The sequence below is a fragment of the Phyllobates terribilis genome, unplaced genomic scaffold (genome assembly GCF_046119375.1).
Source record: "Phyllobates terribilis strain yellow unplaced genomic scaffold, ASM4611937v1 Scaffold_241__1_contigs__length_2998254, whole genome shotgun sequence".
NCBI classification, from domain to species: Eukaryota; Metazoa; Chordata; class Amphibia; order Anura; family Dendrobatidae; genus Phyllobates; species Phyllobates terribilis.
The window spans coordinates 1,373,784-1,401,647 of NW_027363001.1; positions in this window are offsets into that span (position 1 = coordinate 1,373,784).

The window sequence follows — 27,864 nt, forward strand, 5'->3', positions numbered from 1 at the left end:
TTAGATACACGGCTCAGCAGACAGTATCACACAGGAGAGGATTAGATACACAGCTCAGCAGACAATATCGCTCAGGAGAGGATTAGATACATAGCTCAGCGGACTGTATCACACAGGACAGGATTAGATACACAGCTCAGCAGACAGTATCACACAGGAGAGGATTAGATACACGGCTCAGCAGACATTATCACACAGGAGATGATTAGATACACAGCTCAGCAGATGGTATCACACAAGATAGGATTAGATACACTGCTCAGCAGATAGTATCACACAGTAGAGGATTAGATACACGGCTCAGCAGACAGTATCACACAGGAGAGGATTAGATACACTGCTCAGCAGATAGTATCACACAGGAGAGGATTAGATACACAGCTCAGCAGACAGTATCACAAAGGATAGGATTAGATACACAGCTCAGCAGCTGGTATCACACAGGACAGGTTTAGATACACTGCTCAGCAGATGGTATCACACAGGATATGATTAGATACAGGGCTCAGCAGACAGTATCACACAGGAGAGGATTAGTTACACGGCTCAGCAGATGGTATCACACAGGATAGGATTAGATACACAGCTCAGCAGACAGTATCACACAGGGCAGGATTAGATACACGGTTCAGCAGACAGTATCACACAGGGTAGGATTAGATACACGGCTCAGCAGACAGTATCACACAGGAGAGGATTTGATACACAGCTCAGCAGACAGTATCACACAGGAGAGGATTAGATACACAGCTCAGCAGATGGTATCACACAGGATAGAATTAGATACACTGCTCAGCAGACAGTATCACACAGGGCAGGATTAGATGCACGGTTCAGCAGACAGTATCACACAGGGTAGGATTAGATACACGGCTCAGCAGACAGTATCACACAGGAGAGGATTAGATACACAGCTCAGCAGACAGTATCACACAGGAGAGGATTAGATACACGGCTCAGCAGACAGTATCACACAGGAGAGGATTAGATACACGGCTCAGCAGATAGTATCGCACAGGAGAGGATTAGATACATAGCTCATCAGACAGTATCACACAGGACAGGATTAGATACACAGCTCAGCAGACAGTATCACACAGGAGAGGATTAGATACATAGCTCATCAGACAGTATCACACAGGACAGGATTAGATACACGGCTCAGCAGACAGTATCACACAGGAGAGGATTAGATACACAGCTCAGCTGACAGTATCACACAGGAGAGGATTAGATACACGGTTCAGCAGACAGTATCACACAGGGTAGGATTAGATACACGGCTCAGCAGACAGTATCACACAGGAGAGGATTTGATACACAGCTCAGCATATGGTATCACACAGGATAGGATTAGATACACTGCTCAGCAGACAGTATCACACAGGGCAGGATTAGATACACGGTTCAGCAGACAGTATCACACAGGGTAGGATTAGATACACGGCTCAGCAGACAGTATCACATAGGAGGGGATTTGATACACAGCTCAGCAGACAGTATCACACAGGAGAGGATTAGATACACAGCTCAGCAGATGGTATCACACAGGATAGAATTAGATACACTGCTCAGCAGACAGTATCACACAGGGCAGGATTAGATACACGGTTCAGCAGACAGTATCACACAGGGTAGGATTAGATACACGGCTCAGCAGACAATATCACACAGGAGAGGATTAGATACACAGCTCAGCAGCTGGTATCACACAGGATAGGTTTAGATACACTGCTCAGCAGATGGTATCACACAGGATATGATTAGATACAGGGCTCAGCAGACAGTATCACACAGGAGAGGATTAGTTACACGGCTCAGCAGATGGTATCACACAGGAAAGGATTAGATACACAGCTCAGCAGACAGTATCACACAGGGCAGGATTAGATACACGGTTCAGCAGACAGTATCACACAGGGTAGGATTAGATACACGGCTCAGCAGACAGTATCACACAGGAGAGGATTTGATACACAGCTCAGCATATGGTATCACACAGGATAGGATTAGATACACTGCTCAGCAGACAGTATCACACAGGGCAGGATTAGATACACGGTTCAGCAGACAGTATCACACAGGGTAGGATTAGATACACGGCTCAGCAGACAGTATCACATAGGAGGGGATTTGATACACAGCTCAGCAGACAGTATCACACAGGAGAGGATTAGATACACAGCTCAGCAGATGGTATCACACAGGATAGAATTAGATACACTGCTCAGCAGACAGTATCACACAGGGCAGGATTAGATACACGGTTCAGCAGACAGTATCACACAGGGTAGGATTAGATACACGGCTCAGCAGACAGTATCACACAGGAGAGGATTAGATACACAGCTCAGCAGACAGTATCACACAGGAGAGGATTAGATACACAGCTCAGCAGATGGTATCACACAGGATAGAATTAGATACACTGCTCAGCAGACAGTATCACACAGGGCAGGATTAGATACACGGTTCAGCAGACAGTATCACACAGGGTAGGATTAGATACACGGCTCAGCAGACAATATCACACAGGAGAGGATTAGATACACAGCTCAGCAGACAGTATCACACAGGAGAGGATTAGATACACGGCTCAGCAGACAGTATCACACAGGAGAGGATTAGATACACAGCTCAGCAGATGGTATCACACAGGATAGGATTAGATACACAGCTCAGCAGACAGTAACGCACAGGAGAGGATTAGATACACAGCTCAGCTGACAGTATCACACAGGAGAGGATTAGATACACAGCTCAGCTGACAGTATCACATAGGACAGGATTAGATACACAGTTCATCAGACAGTATCACACAGGAGAGGATTAGATACACAGCTCAGCAGACAGTAACGCACAGGAGAGGATTAGATACACAGCTCAGCACACAGTATCACACAGGAGAGGATTAGATACACGGCTCAGCAGACAGTATCACACAGGAGAGGATTAGATACACAGCTCAGCAGACAGTATCACACAGGATAGGATTAGATACACAGCTCAGCTGACAGTATCACACAGGATAGGATTAGATACACGGCTCAGCAGACATTATCACACAGGAGATGATTAGATACACAGCATAGGATTAGATACACAGCTCAGCAGACAGTATCACACAGCATAGGATTAGATACACTTCTCAGCAGACAGAATCACACAGGAGGGGATTAGATACACAGCTCAGCAGACAGTATCACAGGATAAGATTAGATACACTGCTCAGCAGACGGTATCACACAGGACAGGATTAGATGCACAGCTCAGCAGACAGTATCACACAGGAGAGGATTAGATACACAGCTCAGCAGACAGTATCACACAGGAGAGGATTAGATACACGGCTCAGCAGACGGTATCACAAAGGACAAGATTAGATACACAGCTCAGCAGACAGTATCACAAAGGAGAGGATTAGATAAACAGCTCAGCAGACAGTATCACACAGGAGAGGATTAGATACACAGCTCAGCAGACAGTATCACACAGGAGAGGATTAGATACACAGCTCAGCAGACAGTATCACACAGGAGAGGATTAGATACACAGCTCAGCAGACAGTATCACACAGGAGGGGATTAGAGACATAGCTCAGCAGACAGTATCACACAGGAGAGGATTAGATACACAGTTCATCAGACAGTATCACACAGGAGAGGATTAGATACACAGCTCAGCAGACAGTATTACACAGGAGAGGATTAGATACACAGCTCAGCAGACAGTATCACACAGGAGGATTAGATACACAGCTCAGCTGACAGTATCACACAGGAGAGGATTAGATACACGGCTCAGCAGACAGTATCGCACAGGGCGGGATTAGATACACGGCTCAGCAGACAGTATCACACAGGATAGGATTAGATACACAGTTCATCAGACAGTATCACACAGGAGTGGATTAGATACACGGCTCAGCAGACAGTATCGCACAGGGCGGGATTAGATACACAGCTCAGCAGACAGTATCACACAGGAGTGGATTAGATCCACGGCTCAGCAGACAGTATCACACAGGGCGGGATTAGATACGCAGCTCAGCAGACAGTATCTCACAGGAGAGGATTAGATACATGGCTCAGCAGACAGTATCACACAGGAGGGGATTAGATACACAGCTGAGGAGACAGTATCACACAGGAGAGGATTAGATACACTGCTCAGCATACAGTATCACACAGCATAGGATTAGATACACAGCTCAGCAGGCAGTATCACACAGTATAAGATTAGATACACAGCTCAGCAGACAGTATCACACAGCATAGGATTAGATACACGGCTCAGCAGACAATATCACACAGGACAGGATTAGATACACAGCTCAGCAGACAGTATCACACAGGGCGGGAATAGATACACAGCTCAGCAGACAGTATCTCACAGGACAGGATTAGATACACAGCTCAGCAGACAGTATCACACAGCGTAGGATTAGATACACAGCTCAGCAGACAGTATCACACAGGAGAGGATTAGATACACAGCTCAGCAGACAGTATCACAGAGGAGTGGATTAGATACACGGCTCAGCAGACAGTATCGCACAGGGCGGGATTAGATACACGGTTCATCAGACAGTATCACACAGGAGAGTATTAGATACACTGCTCAGCAGACAGTATCACACAGGAGAGTATTAGATACACAGCTCAGCAGACGGTATCACACAGGGAGAATTAGATACACAGCTCAGCAGACAGTATCACACAGGATTAGATACATAGCTCAGCAGACAGTATCACACAGGAGAGGATTAGATACACAGCTCAGCAGACAGTATCACACAGGAGAGGATGAGATACACAGCATAGGTTTTGATACACAGCTCAGCAGGCAGTATCACACAGCATAGGATTAGATACACGGCTCAACAGACAGTATCACACAGGAGGGGATTAGATACACAGCTCAGCAGAGAGTATCACACAGGAGGGGATTAGATACACAGTTCATCAGACAGTATCACACAGGAGAGGATTAGATACGCAGCTCAGCAGACAGTATCTCACAGGAGAGGATTAGATACATGGCTCAGCAGACAGTATCACACAGCATAGGATTAGATACACGGCTCAGCAGACAGTATCACACAGGAGGGGATTAGATACACAGCTGAGGAGACAGTATCACACAGCATAGGATTAGATACACAGCTCAGCAGGCAGTATCACACAGCATAGGATTAGATACACAGCTCAGCAGACAGTATCACACAGCATAGGATTAGATACACAGCTCAGCAGACAGTATCGCACAGCATAGGATTAGATACACGGCTCAGCAGACAGTATCACACAGGACAGGATTAGATACACAGCTCAGCAGACAGTATCACACAGGAGAGGATTAGATACACAGCTCAGCAGACAGTATCACACAGCATAGGATTAGATACACGGCTCAGCATACAGTATCACATAGGACAGGATTAGATACACAGCTCAGCAGACAGTATCACACAGGAGAGGATTAGATACACAGCTCAGCAGACAGTATCATACAGCGTAGGATTAGATACACAGCTCAGCAGACAGTATCACACAGGAGTGGATTAGATACACGGCTGAGCAGACAGTATCACACAGGACAGGATTAGATACACAGCTCAGCAGACAGTATCACACAGGATAGTATTAGATACACTGCTCAGCAGACAGTATCACACAGGAGAGTATTAGATACACAGCTCAGCAGACAGTATCACACAGGAGAGAATTAGATACACAGCTCAGCAGACGGTATCACACAGGAGAGGATTAGATACACGGCTCAGCAGACAGTATCACAGGAGGGGATTAGATACACGGCTCAGTAGACAGTATCACACAGGAGAGGATTAGATACACATCATAGGATTAGATACACAGCTCAGCAGACAGTATCACACAGGAGGGGATTAGATACACAGCTCAGCAGACAGTATCACACAGGATAAGATTAGATACACTGCTCAGCAGACAGTATCACACAGGAGAGGATTAGATACACGGCTCAACACACAGTATTACACAGAGGATTAGATACACGGCTCAGCAGACAGTATCACACAGGAGAGGATTAGATACACAGATCAGCTGACAGTATCACACAGCATAGGATTAGATACACAGCTCAGCAGACAGTATCACACAGGAGTGGATTAGATACACGGCTCAGCAGACAGTATCGCACAGGGCGGGATTAGATACACGGCTCAGCAGACAGTATCACACAGGATAGGATTAGATACACAGTTCATCAGACAGTATCACACAGGAGAGTATTAGATACACTGCTCAGCAGACAGTATCACACAGGAGAGTATTAGATACACAGCTCAGCAGCCGGTATCACACAGGAGAGGATTAGATACACAGCTCAGCAGACAGTATCACACAGGATTAGATACATAGCTCAGCAGACAGTATCACACAGGAGAGGATTAGATACACAGCTCAGCAGACAGTATCACACAGGAGAGGATGAGATACACAGCATAGGTTTAGATACACAGCTCAGCAGGCAGTATCACACAGCATTGGATTAGATACACGGCTCAACAGACAGTATCACACAGGAGGGGATTAGATACACAGCTCAGCAGAGAGTATCACACAGGAGGGGATTAGATACACAGTTCATCAGACAGTATCACACAGGAGAGGATTAGATACGCAGCTCAGCAGACAGTATCTCACAGGAGAGGATTAGATACATGGCTCAGCAGACAGTATCACACAGCATAGGATTAGATACACGGCTCAGCAGACAGTATCACACAGGAGGGGATTAGATACACAGCTGAGGAGACAGTATCACACAGCATAGGATTAGATACACAGCTCAGCAGGCAGTATCACACAGCATAGGATTAGATACACAGCTCAGCAGACAGTATCACACAGCATAGGATTAGATACACAGCTCAGCAGACAGTATCGCACAGCATAGGATTAGATACACGGCTCAGCAGACAGTATCACACAGGACAGGATTAGATACACAGCTCAGCAGACAGTATCACACAGGAGAGGATTAGATACACAGCTCAGCAGACAGTATCACACAGCATAGGATTAGATACACGGCTCAGCATACAGTATCACACAGGACAGGATTAGATACACAGCTCAGCAGACAGTATCACACAGGAGAGGATTAGATACACAGCTCAGCAGACAGTATCATACAGCGTAGGATTAGATACACAGCTCAGCAGACAGTATCACACAGGAGTGGATTAGATACACGGCTGAGCAGACAGTATCACACAGGATAGTATTAGATTCACTGCTCAGCAGACAGTATCACACAGGAGAGGATTAGATACACGGCTCAGCAGACAGTATCACACAGGAGAGGATTAGATACACAGCTCTGCAGACAGTATCACACAGGATAGGATTAGATACACAGCTCAGCTGACAGTATCACACAGGATAGGATTAGATACATGGCTCAGCAGACATTATCACACAGGAGATGATTAGATACACAGCATAGGATTAGATACACAGCTCAGCAGACAGTATCACACAGCATAGGATTAGATACACTTCTCAGCAGACAGAATCACACAGGAGGGGATTAGATACACAGCTCAGCAGACAGTATCACAGGATAAGATTAGATACACTGCTCAGCAGACGGTATCACACAGGACAGGATTAGATGCATAGCTCAGCAGACGGTATCACAAAGGACAAGATTAGATACACAGCTCAGCAGACAGTATCACAAAGGAGAGGATTAGATAAACAGCTCAGCAGACAGTATCACACAGGAGAGGATTAGATACACAGTTCATCAGACATTATCACACAGGAGTGGATTAGATACACGGCTCAGCAGACAGTATCGCACAGGGCGGGATTAGATACACGACTCAGCAGACAGTATCACACAGGAGAGGATTAGATACACAGTTCATCAGACAGTATCACACAGGATAGGATAAGATACACATCTCAGCACACAGTATCACACAGGAGAGGATTAGATACACGGCTCAGCAGACAGAGTCACACAGGAGAGGATTAGATACACAGCTCATCAGACAGTATCACACAGGAGAGGATTAGATACACAGCTCAGCAGACAGTATCACACAGGAGAGGATTAGATACACAGCTCAGCAGACAGTATCACACAGGAGAGGATTAGATACACAGTTCATCAGACAGTATCACACAGGAGAGGATTAGATACACAGCTCAGCAGACAGTATCACACAGGAGAGGATTAGATACACAGCTCAGCAGACAGTATCACACAGGAGAGGATTAGATACACAGTTCATCAGACAGTATCACACAGGAGAGGATTAGATACACGGCTCAGCAGACAGTATCACACAGGAGAGGATTAGATACACAGCTCAGCAGACAGTATTACACAGGAGAGGATTAGATACACAGCTCAGCAGACAGTATCACACAGGAGGATTAGATACACAGCTCAGCAGACAGTATCACACAGCATAGGATTAGATACACAGCTCAGCGGACTGTATCACACGGGTGGATTAGATACACAGCTCAGCAGACAGTATCACACAGGATAGGATTAGATACACAGTTCATCAGACAGTATCACACAGGAGAGGATTAGATACACAGCTCAGCAGACAGTATCACACAGGAGAGGATTAGATACACAGCTCATCAGACAGTATCACACAGAGGATTACATACACAGCTCAGCACACAGTATCACACAGGAAAGGATTAGATACACAGCTCAGCAGAGAGTATCGCACAGGAGAGGATTAGATACACAGCTCAGCAGACAGTATCACACAGGAGAGGATTAGATACACGGTTGAGCAGACAGTATCACACAGGGTAGGATTAGAGATACAGCTCAGCAGACAGTATCACACAGCATAGGATTAGATACACAGCTCAGCAGACAGTATCACACAGCATAGGATTAGATACACAGCACAGCAGTCAGTATCACACAGGAGAGGATTTGATACACAGCTCAGCAGACAGTATCACACAGGGCAGGATTAGATACACGGCTCAGCAGACAGTATCACACAGCAGAGGATTAGATACACGGCTCAGCAGACAGTATCACACAGGAGAGGATTAGATACACGGCTCAGCAGATAGTATCGCACAGGAGAGGATTAGATACATAGCTCATCAGACAGTATCACACAGGACAGGATTAGATACACAGTTCAGCAGACAGTATCACACAGGAGAGGATTAGATACATAGCTCATCAGACAGTATCACACAGGACAGGATTAGATACACGGCTCAGCAGACAGTATCACACAGGAGAGGATTAGATACACAGCTCAGCTGACAGTATCACACAGGAGAGGATTAGATACACAGCTCAGCAGACAGTATCGCACAGGAGAGGATTAGATACATAGCTCATCAGACAGTATCACACAGGACAGGATTAGATACACAGCTCAGCAGACAGTATCACACAGGAGAGGATTAGATACACAGCTCAGCTGACAGTATTACACAGGAGAGGATTAGATACACAGCTCAGCAGACAGTATCGCACAGGAGAGGATTAGATACACAGCTCAGCAGCCGGTATCACACAGGAGAGGATTAGATACACTGCTCAGCAGACGGTATCACACAGGGTAGGATTAGATACACGGCTCAGCAGACAGTATCACACAGGAGAGGATTAGATACACAGCTCAGCAGACAGTATCACACAGGAGAGGATTAGATACACAGTTCATCAGACAGTATCACACAGGAGTGGATTAGATACACGGCTCAGCAGACAGTATCGCACAGGGCGGGATTAGATACACAGCTCAGCAGACAGTATCACACAGGAGTGGATTAGATCCACGGCTCAGCAGACAGTATCGCACAGGGCGGGATTAGATACACGGCTCAGCAGACAGTATCACACAGGATAGGATTAGATACACTGCTCAGCAGATAGTATCACACAGGATAGGATTAGATGCACAGCTCAGCAGACAGTATCACACAGGAGAGGATTAGATACACAGCTCAGCAGAGAATATCGCACAGGAGAGGATTAGATTCATAGCTCAGCGGACTGTATCACACAGGACAGGATTAGATACACAGCTCAGCAGACAGTATCACACAGGAGAGGATTAGATACACGGCTCAGCAGACATTATCACACATCAGAGGATTAGATACACAGCTCAGCAGATGGTATCACACAGGAAAGGATTAGATACACAGCTCAGCAGACAGTATCACAAAGGATAGGATTAGATACACAGCTCAGCAGCTGGTATCACACAGGATAGGTTTAGATACACTGCTCAGCAGATGGTATCACACAGGATATGATTAGATACAGGGCTCAGCAGACAGTATCACACAGGAGAGGATTAGTTACACGGCTCAGCAGATGGTATCACACAGGAAAGGATTAGATACACAGCTCAGCAGACAGTATCACACAGGGCAGGATTAGATACACGGTTCAGCAGACAGTATCACACAGGGTAGGATTAGATACACGGCTCAGCAGACAGTATCACACAGGAGAGGATTTGATACACAGCTCAGCAGATGGTATCACACAGGATAGGATTAGATACACTGCTCAGCAGACAGTATCACACAGGGCAGGATTAGATACACGGTTCAGCAGACAGTATCACACAGGGTAGGATTAGATACACGGCTCAGCAGACAGTATCACACAGGAGGGGATTTGATACACAGCTCAGCAGACAGTATCACACAGGAGAGGATTAGATACACAGCTCAGCAGACAGTATCACACAGGAGAGGATTAGATACACGGCTCAGCAGACAGTATCACACAGGAGAGGATTAGATACACGGCTCAGCAGATGGTATCACACAGGATAGGATTAGATACACAGCTCAGCAGACAGTAACGCACAGGAGAGGATTAGATACACAGCTCAGCTGACAGTATCACACAGGAGAGGATTAGATACACAGCTCAGCTGACAGTATCACATAGGACAGGATTAGATACACAGTTCATCAGACAGTATCACACAGGAGAGGATTAGATACACAGCTCAGCAGACAGTAACGCACAGGAGAGGATTAGATACACAGCTCAGCACACAGTATCACACAGGAGAGGATTAGATACACGGCTCAGCAGACAGTATCACACAGGAGAGGATTAGATACACAGCTCAGCAGACAGTATCACACAGGATAGGATTAGATACACAGCTCAGCTGACAGTATCACACAGGATAGGATTAGATACACGACTCAGCAGACATTATCACACAGGAGATGATTAGATACACAGCATAGGATTAGATACACAGCTCAGCAGACAGTATCACACAGCATAGGATTAGATACACTTCTCAGCAGACAGAATCACACAGGAGGGGATTAGATACACAGCTCAGCAGACAGTATCACAGGATAAGATTAGATACACTGCTCAGCAGACGGTATCACACAGGACAGGATTAGATGCATAGCTCAGCAGACGGTATCACAAAGGACAAGATTAGATACACAGCTCAGCAGACAGTATCACAAAGGAGAGGATTAGATAAACAGCTCAGCAGACAGTATCACACAGGAGAGGATTAGATACACAGCTCAGCAGACAGTATCACACAGGAGAGGATTAGATACACAGCTCAGCAGACAGTATCACACAGGAGAGGATTAGATACACAGCTCAGCAGACAGTATCACACAGGAGGGGATTAGAGACATAGCTCAGCAGACAGTATCACACAGGAGAGGATTAGATACACAGTTCATCAGACAGTATCACACAGGAGAGGATTAGATACACAGCTCAGCAGACAGTATTACACAGGAGAGGATTAGATACACAGCTCAGCAGACAGTATCACACAGGCGGATTAGATACACAGCTCAGCAGACAGTATCACACAGCATAGGATTAGATACACAGCTCAGCAGACAGTATCACACGGGTGGATTAGATACACAGCTCAGCAGACAGTATCGCACAGGGCGGGATTAGATACACGGCTCAGCAGACAGTATCACACAGGATAGGATTACATACACAGTTCATCAGACAGTATCACACAGGAGAGGATTAGATACACAGCTCAGCAGACAGTATCACACAGGAGAGGATTAGATACACAGCTCATCAGACAGTATCACACAGAGGATTACATACAGAGCTCAGCAGATAGTATCACACAGGAAAGGATTAGATACACAGCTCAGCAGAGAGTATCGCACAGGAGAGGATTAGATACACAGCTCAGCAGCCGGTATCACACAGGAGAGGATTAGATACACTGCTCAGCAGACGGTATCACACAGGAGAGGATTAGATACACGGTTGAGCAGACAGTATCACACAGGGTAGGATTAGAGATACAGCTCAGCAGACAGTATCACACAGCATAGGATTAGATACACAGCTCAGCAGACAGTATCACACAGCATAGGATTAGATACACAGCACAGCAGTCAGTATCACACAGGAGAGGATTTGATACACAGCTCAGCAGACAGTATCACACAGGAAAGGATTAGATACACAGCTCAGCAAACAGTATCACACAGGAGAGGATTAGATACATAGCTCAGCAGACAGTATCACACAGGAGAGGATTAGATACACAGCTCAGCAGACAGTATCACACAGGATAGGATTAGATACACAGCTCAGCTGACAGTATCACACAGGATAGGATTAGATACACGGCTCAGCAGACATTATCACACAGGAGATGATTAGATACACAGCATAGGATTAGATACACAGCTCAGCAGACAGTATCACACAGCATAGGATTAGATACACTTCTCAGCAGACAGAATCACACAGGAGGGGATTAGATACACGGCTCAGCAGACAGAGTCACACAGGAGAGGATTAGATACACAGCTCATCAGACAGTATCACACAGGAGAGGATTAGATACACAGCTCAGCAGACAGTATCACACAGGAGAGGATTAGATACACAGCTCAGCAGACAGTATCACACAGGAGAGGATTAGATACACAGCTCAGCAGACAGTATCACACAGGAGGGGATTAGAGACATAGCTCAGCAGACAGTATCACACAGGAGAGGATTAGATACACAGTTCATCAGACAGTATCACACAGGAGAGGATTAGATACACAGCTCAGCAGACAGTATTACACAGGAGAGGATTAGATACACAGCTCAGCAGACAGTATCACACAGGAGGATTAGATACACAGCTCAGCAGACAGTATCACACAGCATAGGATTAGATACACAGCTCAGCAGACTGTATCACACGGGTGGATTAGATACACAGCTCAGCAGACAGTATCGCACAGGGCGGGATTAGATACACAGCTCATCAGACAGTATCACACAGAGGATTACATACACAGCTCAGCAGATAGTATCACACAGGAAAGGATTAGATACACAGCTCAGCAGAGAGTATCGCACAGGAGAGGATTAGATACACAGCTCAGCAGCCGGTATCACACAGGAGAGGATTAGATACACTGCTCAGCAGACGGTATCACACAGGAGAGGATTAGATACACGGTTGAGCAGACAGTATCACACAGGGTATGATTAGAGATACAGCTCAGCAGACAGTATCACACAGCATAGGATTAGATACACAGCTCAGCAGACAGTATCACACAGCATAGGATTAGATACACAGCACAGCAGTCAGTATCACACAGGAGAGGATTTGATACACAGCTCAGCAGACAGTATCACACAGGAAAGGATTAGATACACAGCTCAGCAAACAGTATCACACAGGAGAGGATTAGATACATAGCTCAGCAGACAGTATCACACAGGAGAGGATTAGATACACGGCTCAGCAGACGGTATCACACAGGAGAGGATTAGATACACAGCTCAGCAGACAGTATCACACAGGAAAGGATTAGATACACAGCTCAGCAGATGGTATCACACAGGATAGGATTAGATACACAACTCAGCTGACAGTATCACACAGCACAGGATTAGATACAAAGCTCAGCAGATAGTATCACACAGGAGTGGATTAGATACACGGCTCAGCAGACAGTATCGCACAGGGCGGGATTAGATACACGGCTCAGCAGACAGTATCACACAGGATAGGATTAGATACACAGTTCATCAGACAGTATCACACAGGAGTGGATTAGATACACGGCTCAGCAGACAGTATCGCAGAGGGCGGGATTAGATACACAGCTCAGCAGACAGTATCACACAGGAGTGGATTAGATCCACGGCTCAGCAGACAGTATCGCACAGGGCGGGATTAGATACACGGCTCAGCAGACAGTATCACACAGGATAGGATTAGATACACTGCTCAGCAGATAGTATCACACAGGATAGGATTAGATGCACAGCTCAGCAGACAATATCGCTCAGGAGAGGATTAGATACATAGCTCAGCGGACTGTATCACACAGGACAGGATTAGATACACAGCTCAGCAGACAGTATCACACAGGAGAGGATTAGATACACGGCTCAGCAGACATTATCACACAGGAGAGGATTAGATACACAGCTCAGCAGATGGTATCATACAAGATAGGATTAGATACACTGCTCAGCAGATAGTATCACACAGTAGAGGCTTAGATACACGGCTCAGCAGACAGTATCACACAGGAGAGGATTAGATACACTGCTCAGCAGATAGTATCACACAGGAGAGGATTAGATACACAGCTCAGCAGACAGTATCACAAAGGATAGGATTAGATACACAGCTCAGCAGCTGGTATTACACAGGACAGGTTTAGATACACTGCTCAGCAGATGGTATCACACAGGATATGATTAGATACAGGGCTCAGCAGACAGTATCACACAGGAGAGGATTAGTTACACGGCTCAGCAGATGGTATCACACAGGATAGGATTAGATACACAGCTCAGCAGACAGTATCACACAGGGCAGGATTAGATACACGGTTCAGCAGACAGTATCACACAGGGTAGGATTAGATACACGGCTCAGCAGACAGTATCACACAGGAGAGGATTAGATACACAGCTCAGCAGATGGTATCACACAGGATAGAATTAGATACACTGCTCAGCAGACAGTATCACACAGGGCAGGATTAGATGCACGGTTCAGCAGACAGTATCACACAGGGTAGGATTAGATACACAGCTCAGCAGACAGTATCACACAGGAGAGGATTAGATACACGGCTCAGCAGACATTATCACACAGGAGATGATTAGATACACAGCATAGGATTAGATACACAGCTCAGCAGACAGTATCACACAGCATAGGATTAGATACACTTCTCAGCAGACAGAATCACACAGGAGGGGATTAGATACACGGCTCAGCAGACAGAGTCACACAGGAGAGGATTAGATACACAGCTCATCAGACAGTATCACACAGGAGAGGATTAGATACACAGCTCAGCAGACGGTATCACACAGGAGACGATTAGATACACAGCTCAGCAGACAGTATCACACAGGAGAGGATTAGATACACAGCTCAGCAGACAGTATCACACAGGAGGGGATTAGAGACATAGCTCAGCAGACAGTATCACACAGGAGAGGATTAGATACACAGTTCATCAGACAGTATCACACAGGAGAGGATTAGATACACAGCTCAGCAGACAGTATTACACAGGAGAGGATTAGATACACAGCTCAGCAGACAGTATCACACAGGAGGATTAGATACACAGCTCAGCAGACAGTATCACACAGCATAGGATTAGATACACAGCTCAGCAGACTGTATCACACGGGTGGATTAGATACACGGCTCAGCAGACAGTATCACACAGGATAGGATTAGATACACAGTTCATCAGACAGTATCACACAGGAGAGGATTAGATACACAGCTCAGCAGACAGTATCACACAGGAGAGGATTAGATACACAGCTCATCAGACAGTATCACACAGAGGATTACATACACAGCTCAGCAGATAGTATCACACAGGAAAGGATTAGATACACAGCTCAGCAGAGAGTATCGCACAGGAGAGGATTAGATACACAGCTCAGCAGCCGGTATCACACAGGAGAGGATTAGATACACTGCTCAGCAGACGGTATCACACAGGAGAGGATTAGATACACGGTTGAGCAGACAGTATCACACAGGATAGGATTAGAGATACAGCTCAGCAGACAGTATCACACAGCATAGGATTAGATACACAGCTCAGCAGACAGTATCACACAGGAGAGGATTTGATACACAGCTCAGCAGACAGTATCACACAGGAAAGGATTAGATACACAGCTCAGCAAACAGTATCACACAGGAGAGGATTAGATACATAGCTCAGCAGACAGTATCACACAGGAGAGGATTAGATACACGGCTCAGCAGACGGTATCACACAGGAGAGGATTAGATACACAGCTCAGCAGACAGTATCACACAGGAAAGGATTAGATACACAGCTCAGCAGATGGTATCACACAGGATAGGATTAGATACACAACTCAGCTGACAGTATCACACAGCACAGGATTAGATACAAAGCTCAGCAGATAGTATCACACAGGAGTGGATTAGATACACGGCTCAGCAGACAGTATCGCACAGGGCGGGATTAGATACACGGCTCAGCAGACAGTATCACACAGGATAGGATTAGATACACAGTTCATCAGACAGTATCACACAGGAGTGGATTAGATACACGGCTCAGCAGACAGTATCGCAGAGGGCGGGATTAGATACACAGCTCAGCAGACAGTATCACACAGGAGTGGATTAGGTCCACGGCTCAGCAGACAGTATCGCACAGGGCGGGATTAGATACACGGCTCAGCAGACAGTATCACACAGGATAGGATTACATACACTGCTCAGCAGATAGTATCACACAGGATAGGATTAGATGCACAGCTCAGCAGACAGTATCACACAGGAGAGGATTAGATACACAGCTCAGCAGACAATATCGCTCAGGAGAGGATTAGATACATAGCTCAGCGGACTGTATCACACAGGACAGGATTAGATACACAGTTCAGCAGACAGTATCACACAGGAGAGGATTAGATACACGGCTCAGCAGACATTATCACACAGGAGAGGATTAGATACACAGCTCAGCAGATGGTATCACACAAGATAGGATTAGATACACTGCTCAGCAGATAGTATCACACAGTAGAGGCTTAGATACACGGCTCAGCAGACAGTATCACACAGGAGAGGATTAGATACACTGCTCAGCAGATAGTATCACACAGGAGAGGATTAGATACACAGCTCAGCAGACAGTATAACAAAGGATAGGATTAGATACACAGCTCAGCAGCTGGTATTACACAGGACAGGTTTAGATACACTGCTCAGCAGATGGTATCACACAGGATATGATTAGATACAGGGCTCAGCAGACAGTATCACACAGGAGAGGATTAGTTACACGGCTCAGCAGATGGTATCACACAGGATAGGATTAGATACACAGCTCAGCAGACAGTATCACACAGGGCAGGATTAGATACACGGTTCAGCAGACAGTATCACACAGGGTAGGATTAGATACACGGCTCAGCAGACAGTATCACACAGGAGAGGATTTGATACACAGCTCAGCAGACAGTATCACACAGGAGAGGATTAGATACACAGCTCAGCAGATGGTATCACACAGGATAGAATTAGATACACTGCTCAGCAGACAGTATCACACAGGGCAGGATTAGATGCACGGTTCAGCAGACAGTATCACACAGGAGAGGATTAGATACACGGCTCAGCAGACAGTATCACACAGGAGAGGATTAGATACACGGCTCAGCAGACAGTATCACACAGGAGAGGATTAGATACACAGCTCAGCAGACAGTATCACACAGGAGAGGATTAGATACACGGCTCAGCAGACAGTATCACACAGGAGAGGATTAGATACACGGCTCAGCAGATAGTATCGCACAGGAGAGGATTAGATACATAGCTCATCAGACAGTATCACACAGGACAGGATTAGATACACAGCTCAGCAGACAGTATCACACAGGAGAGGATTAGATACATAGCTCATCAGACAGTAGCACACAGGACAGGATTAGATACACGGCTCAGCAGACAGTATCACACAGGAGAGGATTAGATACACAGCTCAGCTGACAGTATCACACAGGAGAGGATTAGATACACAGCTCAGCAGACAGTATCGCACAGGAGAGGATTAGATACATAGCTCATCAGACAGTATCACACAGGACAGGATTAGATACACGGCTCAGCAGACAGTATCGCACAGGAGAGGATTAGATACATAGCTCATCAGACAGTATCACACAGGAGAGGATTAGATACACGGCTCAGCAGACAGTATCACACAGGAGAGGATTAGATACACAGCTCAGCAGACAGTATCACACAGGAGAGGATTAGATACACGGCTCAGCAGACAGTATCACACAGGAGAGGATTAGATACACGGCTCAGCAGATAGTATCGCACAGGAGAGGATTAGATACATAGCTCATCAGACAGTATCACACAGGACAGGATTAGATACACAGCTCAGCAGACAGTATCACACAGGAGAGGATTAGATACATAGCTCATCAGACAGTAGCACACAGGACAGGATTAGATACACGGCTCAGCAGACAGTATCACACAGGAGAGGATTAGATACACAGCTCAGCTGACAGTATCACACAGGAGAGGATTAGATACACAGCTCAGCAGACAGTATCGCACAGGAGAGGATTAGATACATAGCTCATCAGACAGTATCACACAGGAGAGGATTAGATACACAGCTCAGCAGACAGTATCGCACAGGAGAGGATTAGATACATAGCTCATCAGACAGTATCACACAGGAGAGGATTAGATACACAGCTCAGCAGACAGTATCACACAGGAGAGGATTAGATACACAGCTCAGCTGACAGTATTACACAGGAGAGGATTAGATACACAGCTCAGTAGACAGTATCGCACAGGAGAGGATTAGATACACAGCTCAGCAGCCGGTATCACACAGGAGAGGATTAGATACACTGCTCAGCAGACGGTATCACACAGGGTAGGATTAGATACACGGCTCAGCAGACAGTATCACACAGGAGAGGATTAGATACACAGCTCAGCAGACAGTATCACACAGGAGAGGATTAGATACACAGCTCAGCTGACAGTATCACACAGGAGAGGATTAGATACACGGCTCAGCAGACAGTATCGCACAGGGCGGGATTAGATACACGGCTCAGCAGACAGTATCACACAGGATAGGATTAGATACACAGTTCATCAGACAGTATCACACAGGAGTGGATTAGATACACGGCTCAGCAGACAGTATCGCACAGGGCGGGATTAGATACACAGCTCAGCAGACAGTATCACACAGGAGTGGATTAGATCCACGGCTCAGCAGACAGTATCACACAGGGCGGGATTAGATACGCAGCTCAGCAGACAGTATCTCACAGGAGAGGATTAGATACATGGCTCAGCAGACAGTATCACACAGGAGGGGATTAGATACACAGCTGAGGAGACAGTATCACACAGGAGAGGATTAGATACACTGCTCAGCATACAGTATCACACAGCATAGGATTAGATACACAGCTCAGCAGGCAGTATCACACAGTATAAGATTAGATACACAGCTCAGCAGACAGTATCACACAGCATAGGATTAGATACACGGCTCAGCAGACAGTATCACACAGGACAGGATTAGATACACAGCTCAGCAGACAGTATCACACAGGAGAGGATTAGATACACAGCTCAGCAGACAGTATCACACAGCGTAGGATTAGATACACAGCTCAGCAGACAGTATCACACAGGAGAGGATTAGATACACAGATCAGCAGACAGTATCACACAGCATAGGATTAGATACACAGCTCAGCAGACAGTATCACAGAGGAGTGGATTAGATACACGGCTCAGCAGACAGTATCGCACAGGGCGGGATTAGATACACGGTTCATCAGACAGTATCACACAGGAGAGTATTAGATACACTGCTCAGCAGACAGTATCACACAGGAGAGTATTAGATACACAGCTCAGCAGACGGTATCACACAGGGAGAATTAGATACACAGCTCAGCAGACAGTATCACACAGGATTAGATACATAGCTCAGCAGACAGTATCACACAGGAGAGGATTAGATACACAGCTCAGCAGACAGTATCACACAGGAGAGGATGAGATACACAGCATAGGTTTAGATACACAGCTCAGCAGGCAGTATCACACAGCATAGGATTAGATACACGGCTCAACAGACAGTATCACACAGGAGGGGATTAGATACACAGCTCAGCAGAGAGTATCACACAGGAGGGGATTAGATACACAGTTCATCAGACAGTATCACACAGGAGAGGATTAGATACGCAGCTCAGCAGACAGTATCTCACAGGAGAGGATTAGATACATGGCTCAGCAGACAGTATCACACAGCATAGGATTAGATACACGGCTCAGCAGACAGTATCACACAGGAGGGGATTAGATACACAGCTGAGGAGACAGTATCACACAGCATAGGATTAGATACACAGCTCAGCAGGCAGTATCACACAGCATATGATTAGATACACAGCTCAGCAGACAGTATCACACAGCATAGGATTAGATACACAGCTCAGCAGACAGTATCGCACAGCATAGGATTAGATACACGGCTCAGCAGACAGTATCACACAGGACAGGATTAGATACACAGCTCAGCAGACAGTATCACACAGGAGAGGATTAGATACACAGCTCAGCAGACAGTATCACACAGCATAGGATTAGATACACGGCTCAGCATACAGTATCACACAGGACAGGATTAGATACACAGCTCAGCAGACAGTATCACACAGGAGAGGATTAGATACACAGCTCAGCAGACAGTATCATACAGCGTAGGATTAGATACACAGCTCAGCAGACAGTATCACACAGGAGTGGATTAGATACACGGCTGAGCAGACAGTATCACACAGGATAGTATTAGATACACTGCTCAGCAGACAGTATCACACAGGAGAGTATTAGATACACAGCTCAGCAGACAGTATCACACAGGAGAGAATTAGATACACAGCTCAGCAGACGGTATCACACAGGAGAGGATTAGATACACGGCTCAGCAGACAGTATCACAGGAGGGGATTAGATACACGGCTCAGTAGACAGTATCACACAGGAGAGGATTAGATACACATCATAGGATTAGATACACAGCTCAGCAGACAGTATCACACAGGAGGGGATTAGATACACAGCTCAGCAGACAGTATCACGCAGGATAAGATTAGATACACTGCTCAGCAGACAGTATCACACAGGAGAGGATTAGATACACGGCTCAACACACAGTATTACACAGAGGATTAGATACACGGCTCAGCAGACAGTATCACACAGGAGAGGATTAGATACACAGATCAGCTGACAGTATCACACAGGAGAGGATTAGATACACGGCTCAGCAGACAGTATCACACAGCATAGGATTAGATACACAGCTCAGCAGACAGTATCACACAGGAGTGGATTAGATACACGGCTCAGCAGACAGTATCGCACAGGGCGGGATTAGATACACGGCTCAGCAGACAGTATCACACAGGATAGGATTAGATACACAGTTCATCAGACAGTATCACACAGGAGAGTATTAGATACACTGCTCAGCAGACAGTATCACACAGGAGAGTATTAGATACACAGCTCAGCAGACGGTATCACACAGGGAGAATTAGATACACAGCTCAGCAGACAGTATCACACAGGATTAGATACATAGCTCAGCAGACAGTATCACACAGGAGAGGATTAGATACACAGCTCAGCAGACAGTATCACACAGGAGAGGATGAGATACACAGCATAGGTTTAGATACACAGCTCAGCAGGCAGTATCACACAGCATAGGATTAGATACACGGCTCAACAGACAGTATCACACAGGAGGGGATTAGATACACAGCTCAGCAGAGAGTATCACACAGGAGGGGATTAGATACACAGTTCATCAGACAGTATCACACAGGAGAGGATTAGATACGCAGCTCAGCAGACAGTATCTCACAGGAGAGGATTAGATACATGGCTCAGCAGACAGTATCACACAGCATAGGATTAGATACACGGCTCAGCAGACAGTATCACACAGGAGGGGATTAGATACACAGCTGAGGAGACAGTATCACACAGCATAGGATTAGATACACAGCTCAGCAGGCAGTATCACACAGCATAGGATTAGATACACAGCTCAGCAGACAGTATCACACAGCATAGGATTAGATACACAGCTCAGCAGACAGTATCGCACAGCATAGGATTAGATACACGGCTCAGCAGACAGTATCACACAGGACAGGATTAGATACACAGCTCAGCAGACAGTATCACACAGGAGAGGATTAGATACACAGCTCAGCAGACAGTATCACACAGCATAGGATTAGATACACGGCTCAGCATACAGTATCACACAGGACAGGATTAGATACACAGCTCAGCAGACAGTATCACACAGGAGAGGATTAGATACATAGCTCAGCAGACAGTATCACACAGCATAGGATTAGATACACAGCTCAGCAGACAGTATCGCACAGCATAGGATTAGATACACGGCTCAGCAGACAGTATCACACAGGACAGGATTAGATACACAGCTCAGCAGACAGTATCACACAGGAGAGGATTAGATACACAGCTCAGCAGACAGTATCACACAGCATAGGATTAGATACATAGCTCAGCAGACAGTATCACACAGCATAGGATTAGATACACAGCTCAGCAGACAGTATCGCACAGCATAGGATTAGATACACGGCTCAGCAGACAGTATCACACAGGACAGGATTAGATACACAGCTCAGCAGACAGTATCACACAGGAGAGGATTAGATACACAGCTCAGCAGACAGTATCACACAGCATAGGATTAGATACACGGCTCAGCATACAGTATCACACAGGACAGGATTAGATACACAGCTCAGCAGACAGTATCACACAGGAGAGGATTAGATACACAGCTCAGCAGACAGTATCATACAGCGTAGGATTAGATACACAGCTCAGCAGACAGTATCACACAGGAGTGGATTAGATACACGGCTGAGCAGACAGTATCACACAGGAGAGTATTAGATACACAGCTCAGCAGACAGTATCACACAGGAGAGAATTAGATACACAGCTCAGCAGACGGTATCACACAGGAGAGGATTAGATACACGGCTCAGCAGACAGTATCACAGGAGGGGATTAGATACACGGCTCAGTAGACAGTATCACACAGGAGAGGATTAGATACACATCATAGGATTAGATACACAGCTCAGCAGACAGTATCACACAGGAGGGGATTAGATACACAGCTCAGCAGACAGTATCACACAGGATAAGATTAGATACACTGCTCAGCAGACAGTATCACACAGGAGAGGATTAGATACACGGCTCAACACACAGTATTACACAGAGGATTAGATACACGGCTCAGCAGACAGTATCACACAGGAGAGGATTAGATACACAGATCAGCTGACAGTATCACACAGCATAGGATTAGATACACAGCTCAGCAGACAGTATCACACAGGAGTGGATTAGATACACGGCTCAGCAGACAGTATCGCACAGGGCGGGATTAGATACACGGCTCAGCAGACAGTATCACACAGGATAGGATTAGATACACAGTTCATCAGACAGTATCACACAGGAGACGATTAGATACACAGCTCAGCAGACAGTATAACACATTAGAGGATTAGATACACAGCTCAGCAGACAGTATCACACAGGAGAGGATTAGATACACAGCTCAGCAGACAGTATCACACAGGATGGCATTAGATACACAGCTCAGCACAGTTTCACCAGGAGAGGATTAGATACACAGCTCACCAGACAGTATCACACAGCATAGGATTAGAAACACAGCTCAGCAGACAGTATCACACAGGAGTGGATTAGATACACAGCTCAGCAGACAGTATCGCACAGGGCGGGATTAGATACACGGCTCAGCAAACAGTATCACACAGGATAGGATTAGATACACAGTTCACCATCACTGCGTCATAATAGCACTGCAGTATGTGGTAAGGGACTACAACTCCCAGCAAGTGACAGTGCAGGCACCGATCATGTAACTAAACCATCACTACGTCATAATAGCACTGCAGTATGTGGTGAGGGAGTACAACTCCCAGCAAGTGACAGCGCAGGCACCGATCATGTAACTAAACCATCACTGCGTCATAATAGCACTGCAGTATGTGGTGAGGGACTACAACTCCCAGCAAGTTTATTTCTTTTTATTTTACACGCTGCTGTTTTCCATAGTGAATTACCAGAAAGATCTGCACCAAAATCATGGAGTGCAAATTTGCTGTTGTGGATTTTCTTGCGGTTTTTTGCTAATTTGCTCTGATTTTCTATGGAAATCCTCCAGGAACAATCTGCCACATTTGAACAGATCTTCAGGCCTCATTCAGACATCTGTAGTTTTCTGGTACATTAAAAAAAAGGAAAAAAAACAAAACTGATTTTCATCAAAGGGATCGATCCGAATTGTATCAATGTTTGTTACTATATGCAAATAAAAAAATATATATATATATGGATATGTGAGCTGCCCCATAGATGATAAAGGTGCGTATTATGTCTGTCAATAACATGGATGTAAAAAAACAGACGTCTGAATGAGACGTTCACCCACAAGATCATCTAGCAATAATGCAGCTCTGACCTGACACATAGCATTCACAGAAAGGCTCCTGATCAGCACATATGATGTCTGTGATCTATAAAGAGTCCTCCACATTGTACCCACTACATATACATTCACAATAAAGCTGCCCCCGTAACATCAACTGCCCCACACCTACCACATATAGCCAGGTCCCCGCTCCCCCACACACAGTATATAGCCAGGTCCCCGCTCCCCCACACACAGTATATAGCCAGGTCCCCGCTCCCCCACACACAGTATATAGCCAGGTCCCCGCTCCCCCACACAAAGTATATAGCCAGGTCCCCACTCCCCCACACAAAGTATATAGCCAGGTCCCCGCTCCCCCACACACAGTATATAGCCAAGATCCCCGCTCCCCCACACACAGTATATAGCCAAGATCCCCGCTCCCCCACACAAAGTATATAGCCAGGTTCCCGCTCCCCCACACACAGTATATAGCCAGGTCCCCGCTCCCCCACACACAGTATATAGCCAGGTCCCCGCTCCCCCACACACAGTATATAGCCAAGATCCCCGCTCCCCCACACAAAGTATATAGACAAGGTCCCCGCTCCCCCACACAAAGTATATAGCCAGGTCCCCGCTCCCCCACACAAAGTATATAGACAAGGTCCCCGCTCCCCCACACACAGTATATAGCCAAGCTCCCCGCTCCCCCACACAAAGTATATAGCCAAGCTCCCCTCCTCCATGTATAGCATATTTATCCAGGTCCCCGCTCCCCCACACAAAGTATATAGCCAGGTCCCCGCTCCCCCACACAAAGTATATAGCCAAGCTCCCCGCTCCCCCACACAAAGTATATAGCCAGGTCCCCGCTCCCCCACACAAAGTATATAGCCAAGGTCCCCGCTCCCCCACACACAGTATATAGCCAGGTCCCCGCTCCCCCACACAAAGTATATAGCCAGGTCCCCGCTCCCCCACACAAAGTATATAGCCAGGTCCCCGCTCCCCCACACACAGTATATAGCCAAGATCCCCTCCTCCATGTATAGCATATTTATCCAGATCCCCGCTCCCCCACACAAAGTATATAGCCAAGGTCCCCTCCTCCATGTATAGCATATTTATCCAGGTCCCCGCTCCCCCACACAAAGTATATAGCCAAGGTCCCCTCCTCCATGTATAGCATATTTATCCAGGTCCCCGCTCCCCCACACAAAGTATATAGCCAGGTCCCCTCCTCCATGTATAGCATATTTATCCAGGTCCCCGCTCCCCCACACAAAGTATATAGCCAAGGTCCCCTCCTCCATGTATAGCATATTTATCCAGGTCCCCGCTCCCCCACACACAGTATATAGCCAAGATCCCCGCTCCCCCACACAAAGTATATAGCCAGGTCCCCGCTCCCCCACACAAAGTATATAGACAAGGTCCCCGCTCCCCCACACAAAGTATATAGACAAGGTCCCCGCTCCCCCACCCAAAGTATATAGACAAGGTCCCCGCTCCCCCACACAAAGTATATAGCCAGGTCCCCTCCTCCATGTATAGCATATTTATCCAGGTCCTCGCTCCCCCACACAAAGTATATAGCCAAGATCCCCTTCTCCATGTATAGCATATTTATCCAGGTCTCCCTCCCCCACATATAGCAAAAAGAACCAAGTCCAGCACCCCCTCCCCCACCACACAGCATACGGTATATAGACAAGTCCCCCCCACACAGCATACGGTATATAGACAAGACCCCCACACACAGCATACGGTATATAGACAAGTCCCCCACACACAGCATACGGTATATAGACAAGTCCCCCACACACAGCATACGGTATATAGACAAGTCCCCACACACAGCATACAGTATATAGACATGTCCCCCACACACAGCATACGGTATATAGACAAGTCCCCCACACACAGCATACAGTATATAGACAAGTCCCCACACACAGCATACAGTATATAGACAAGTCCCCCACACCCAGCATACGGTATATAGACAAGCCCGCCACACAGCATACGGTATATAGACAAGTCCCCCACACACAGCATACGGTATATAGACAAGTCCCCCCCACACAGCATACGGTATATAGACAAGTCCCCCCCACACAGCATACGGTATATAGACAAGTCCCCCCCCACACAGCATACAGTATATAGACAAGTCCCCCCACACAGCATACAGTATATAGACAAGTCCCCCACACACAGCATACGGTATATAGACAAGTCCCCCCCACACAGCATACGGTATATAGACAAGTCCCCCCCACACAGCATACAGTATATAGACAAGTCCCCCCACACAGCATACAGTATATAGACAAGTCCCCCCACACAGCATACAGTATATAGACAAGTCCCCCACACACAGCATACAGTATATAGACAAGTCCCCCATACACAGCATACGGTATATAGACAAGTCCCCCACACACAGCATACGGTATATAGACAAGTCCCCCACACACAGCATACAGTATATAGACAAGTCCCCCATACACAGCATACGGTATATAGACAAGTCCCCCATACACAGCATACGGTATATAGACAAGTCCCCCACACACAGCATACAGTATATAGACAAGTCCCCCATACACAGCATACGGTATATAGACAAGTCCCCCACACACAGCATACGGTATATAGACAAGTCCCCCACACACAGCATACGGTATATAGACAAGTCCCCCACACACAGCATACAGTATATAGACAAGTCCCCCATACACAGCATACAGTATATAGACAAGTCCCCCACACACAGCATACGGTATATAGACAAGTCCCCCACACACAGCATACGGTATATAGACAAGTCCCCCACACACAGCATACGGTATATAGACAAGTCCCCCACACACAGCATACGGTATATAGACAAGTCCCCCACACACAGCATACGGTATATAGACAAGTCCCCCATACACAGCATACAGTATATAGACAAGTCCCCCACACACAGCATACAGTATATAGACAAGTCCCCCACACACAGCATACAGTATATAGACAAGTCCCCCACACACAGCATACGGTATATAGACAAGTCCCCCACACACAGCATACGGTATATAGACAAGTCCCCCACACACAGCATACGGTATATAGACAAGTCCCCCACACACAGCATACGGTATATAGACAAGTCCCCCACACACAGCATACGGTATATAGACAAGTC